General features: G+C 45.7%; 1 long non-coding RNA gene across 1 annotated transcript; it reads left to right on the forward strand.

Moving 5' to 3' along the window:
- The first annotated feature begins 2034 nt into the window (after positions 1-2034).
- Positions 2035-2620, forward strand: LOC120321879. Its single transcript, XR_005561607.1, has 2 exons — positions 2035-2108; positions 2173-2620. It is a non-coding gene; the product is annotated as an uncharacterized LOC120321879 (long non-coding RNA).
- Positions 2621-4879: the final 2259 nt, after the last annotated feature.

The following is a 4879-nucleotide window of genomic DNA, read 5'->3' on the forward strand; positions in this document are numbered from 1 at the left end:
TCTTGGCTGCCTCGTCCGCTGCCATTCCCCTTTGGAGATTCATTTCGCCAAGTCTTGGATACATATTCAATTTTATGCTTGGCATGTGCCGCCAAGGTAAACTTTGCCCCAGCGTCTGCCGTTGACTCAGATTCGGATTCAGATTCAGATTCAGATCCGGGGACTCAGTTGCGGAATCGGACTCAGAGGTAGATTCCAATTGCCGTTCAGAAGCGACTTTGCTTGCTGATTACTTGACATATGTTCAAGGTGTTTGCTTTGTGCGGCGGCGTGTAAAACTGTTTTGGTTACTTCTTCCGGTTCCTCTCGGCTTTTTGGGGGCTGGTTGAAGGTTAATTTCGGCCAAGCTGCGCTCGTAAAGTTCCTTCCGGCCCCACTATTCGCCCCACTCAACTCACCTTCTGGGAGTCACGGTTCTTGGTCTGGCGAAACTTGACAGCTGCGTGATAAATGAAGCGCATGAACGACACAGAATGCAACAGCAGCAGCAACATCGCAAGACGCAGCAGCAACAACAAGCGACAAAACAGCAAGGCAACCCCATTGACCTAGGCCAAGAGCCCTTCCAGCTGGCCAAGAGCACCCGCCAGACACCCGGCCCCCTTTTGCCATGGCAAGTTTGTAACAAAATTTACTAATTTAATTTTTGCAATTTGGTCGAGTTTTTGCGTGCTCTTTTTGCCGTTCTTACCCGCTTCCTTTGCATATAGGGCAACCCAAACACCAGCGACGCCCATCCACCGCCTACCATGCCCCTCCCCCTGCCCCTCCCCTCACAAGGATATTTGCAACGTGCTGCCAGTGGCACTTGCAACATTTCGCGACTGATGCAAGTGGCACGTTTCGTGAGCTGAAAACGCCGAGGCCACCTACATAAACTACACAAGAGAAAAACTGTTACTATGTTTAATATCATTATCAACCATTCGCTATAATTGATTATTATATATGAATAATCTGTTAGCAATAAGGTACTAACGTTAAGTTGCAGGAGATACCAACTAAAATGATAAAACATTTATCAGTAGATGTATGGCACATCCACCATAACTATAAGTATTCCAAGTAAACGTTATTTGGATTGTTATATTTAATGAAAATAAGCTGATGATTATTCATTTAAGCTGGTAATCCCACTAATATTTCTTTGTGTATATGGCAGCCCCGTCAACGCGGCAACTAATGTTGCATTATTAAGTTTTGAACTTTGTTGTGAGGCGACATCGTGCATCCGTTCGGCAACACCAAGAACAACAACACCAACAACAGCAACAGCAGCAGCAGCAGCAGTAGCAGCAGCAGGAACAACATCCTTTCGCCTCATTGCTGGGAAGATGCAGCTGAAGGTGTCAATGTTGTGTATATACACCCATGTATTTAGATTGTGTGTACCTTGTTAGATCATTAAGAGTCCATTAGTCATTAAGTACGCCGGCGAATGTCAGTGCAGCTGTTGCCACCCCCATCCTTAAGCCCAAATGCGCCCTCTACCGGCGAATATATGAAATTCCATTTGATTTTGTTGGTGCTGGGTGGTGCTGGGTGGTGCTGGGTGGTGCTGGGTCGCGATGGCATGCTTCAAAAATCTTGGCAGTTAATAGACACCTGACTGCCTCCGCTCATGTGGAAGGCCCGATAGGCCCTTCTCATGTGAGTTATGCGGCTTATCTGCGCTGGAAAATGGGTTAGCGGGGTGCTCTAGATGGGTCGTCTACTTGAAATTAGTTTGGGATTGAAAAACAGCAACTAAGAGCATAAAAATCCCAGTTACTTTCGGTTACTTTAACGGTTTTACGACCATCGTGCGGGCCCCAAAACGGTTAATTAAACGTTGTCTCCTTAACAACAGGGTGTGTATGGCCGATACGGCGGGTTCGGGGCCTCAGGGTTTCGTGGCAGGGACAGGGGCAGGGAGAGGGACAGGGGCACAGAGAGTCGCTCGAGCGTGAAAACTAATTGTAGACCAGAGTGAGCCAAGTCGAGAATGTATTCGGATTACCCACTCGAAAGAAGGTTGGCCGCATAGCCAGCCAAGCGTTTAACGTGACAAAAATGATGAGTTGGGGCAACCAACTTGTAAAACATAAAAAACAAAAATATATGACAAGGTGAGTAAGATATATAATAATAAATTATTTCTAGCAATAAATAATAATATCGTGTATTAAGTAGACTTCTGCTGACATAAAGGTCCAAGAAACTCACTGAGAAAGTCCGAAAGAAAAATACTATTCATAGACTGATAGACATAATCCTTGTTTTTGAACATGATACCACTTTTAGTGTTAAATACCGAACGAGTATCGACGGAAACAAAGATGCAAGAGCGAACTACGGAGCATTCACCCCACACATACACACAGATTTTTGACAAATTTGTGCACCATAAATTTCAGTTGTAAAGCAGCAGAAGCCACTATGAAAATTGACAGCAGAAACGGCAGGTGGAGGAGGAGTTGAAAGGCAGGTAACTAAAACTATCCTGCAATGCACACCTGGAATAACATGAGCTACCCCACATCCCCCTCATGAAATGATCCCCCGCAGGAGTTGGTCTAAATGAAATTTAGCCGAGTTTCGTTTTCACTTTAATCAAAAACTTTTTGCCACGCCACCGAAATTTGCATTCATTTTCTTTTTACGCTAAATAACTTATTATCTAAGCAGCGCTTAGGTGCGTGTGTGTGCGAGTGTATGGAAGTGTGTGTTGTGTATTGTGCATGGGAACGTGAGGCGTATTTAGCAGTAAAGGATGTTAGCCAAAATGTTGGTGGCTGTGTAAGTTGATGAGCCGAGAAGTGGAGTTTTTGGCAAATGCACTCAAAATACACAAGCTCAAATACATCAAGGGAAAACGATATTAAAATTGTCAGTTGGTTCTGAATTATATAACACGGTATTCCCAATATCTTAGGAAAGTATAGGTGGTATACAGGAAGGAGGTTTTTTAGTGAATACAATCCTTTATCCTTTAAGTGCAATCCTTTTCTAACGCGGATTGACTGATTCGTGCCTCACATTCGAGACCAAACCCTCGACTTCTTCAAGTCCTGGCAATGACATGAAAACATTTGCCCCAAAAAGAGGTTGCCATTAATAAGCTGCACTTGCAACTTGTGGGCGGGGTTGGCGGAACCCAATGGATGGATGTGGTAGATGGATCGGGAGTGGAGCAGCTGCCATGTTCGCGTTCCACTTTGACTGGCTGAGATTAGTGCTGCGGAGCGACAAGGAAGGACACATGTTGCCTGATGGCTGAATGCCTTGGCGCTGTTATTAGTGTATCTCTCTGTCATTTAAGTTGCAGATATCCCGCCCAGATCTCGTCCCAGCTCCTTCACAGCCATTTGTTGTGCACTTTCTTCACCCTCTTCATCTCGTCCTGGCACATTTGCGGCTTGGCCCATGGGAGGAGGGGTTGGGGCGGTGGATACTGCTGCGTTTTTGATAACATTTTAATGAAAACTGTCAGTTGCAATGTGCCAGCGAGTTGGCAGTGTTCCGCTGCTCCCTCGCCAACTTCACGCCACGCCCAAACGCCCCCAGGCAGCTGCTTTGTCAAGTGTGAATTCAACACTTGTGACTTGACATTTTTAGGCGAAATGCAGCTGCAACGTAGACCCAACACCCTACACCCAACAGCCAACACCCAAAGCCAGAAGCCAAGAGGCAACAAAAAGCGGCAAGCAACATCAACAGCCGCGGCAATCTTCATAAGTTGCGCATACGCCCCGTATGCCGGCCGCCCTTCAGACCACAGCTGTGCATTAGGCAAACTCGCCTCCGAAATGACTTAAAGTGAATGCGCGAAACAATTCGGCGGGCTGCTTTGTTTGCCCGGACGAGGACTCTCGACTTGAACCGCGGCAGCAGCCTCTGCGTTTCCACTGCCTCATTTTGCCCTGCTGCTCATTTCGGTGGCTAAATTAAAATTGCATCCCAGCAAATGCGCTGAGGTCGTCCAGGGTCTGGTTTGGGTGTGCAGCATGGAAAAGCATTGGGGGAAAACTCAGGGGGAAAATGGCAGAGGGATGCTTGTCTTATTTAAGTTTTACGCTGCCACCGCCGCAGCCGCATGGCGATATTTGCTTTCGCTTTTTGCGCTCTAGCTGCGAGAATTCGCCTTAATTAACGAAAAATTTAGCTTCATCCTGATGCAATTTGAACTAAAAAAAAAGTGTGTAACAAATGTGGTCGAATGTGGCAATACTCTCGTGGATACTAGTACTGCATGTACGGATTCGTCGCTTTAATAAAACTAAATACAAAAAAAAAAAAAATAAATAAATAAAACTCCCGTGGATACAATGTTAAAGTAGGGATGCGTGTAGCTACAAACAAGATATCTATGTATGCAAAGGGCTTAAGGCCAACCACAAAAGTTTAATATTTAAATGCTTAAAAGGGTAATCGACACTCGGATTTACTATCTCTACTAACGCACTCTTATAGTTACCTTGGGATACTACAAAGAAATGATTAGCATAATCATGTTCTTGTCCACGATGGCTGCCACCTGCATCCGGTGGATTAACATTTTAATTGTAGCACCGGAAATGAGCTTTGGCGCAGTTCGGCTTGCGGTGGAAGGCGTCAAAAAGCGTAGCCAGAAGCCCGAAGCAGGCAATCAACGTGACCGCAGGCAAAAATTGCATTTCCGAGCCCAAAAGAGGATCAGGGCCAGCGCAGCAGTGTACCTGGAGCTGAGTTCGGCTTTTGTTTGCGCATCAAATTGCAATTGCAATTGCTTTGTGTGCATACATAAGCAAAGGCTGCAGGTGCTCGCACATGTATGCAGATGTGTGTGTGCCTGTGTATGTGTGTGTTTGTGAGTAGCCCAAGCGGAAATAAAACCAAAACGGATATGCTTACTAAGTAC

This window comes from Drosophila yakuba, chromosome 3R (assembly GCF_016746365.2).
Source record: "Drosophila yakuba strain Tai18E2 chromosome 3R, Prin_Dyak_Tai18E2_2.1, whole genome shotgun sequence".
NCBI lineage: Eukaryota > Metazoa > Arthropoda > Insecta > Diptera > Drosophilidae > Drosophila > Drosophila yakuba.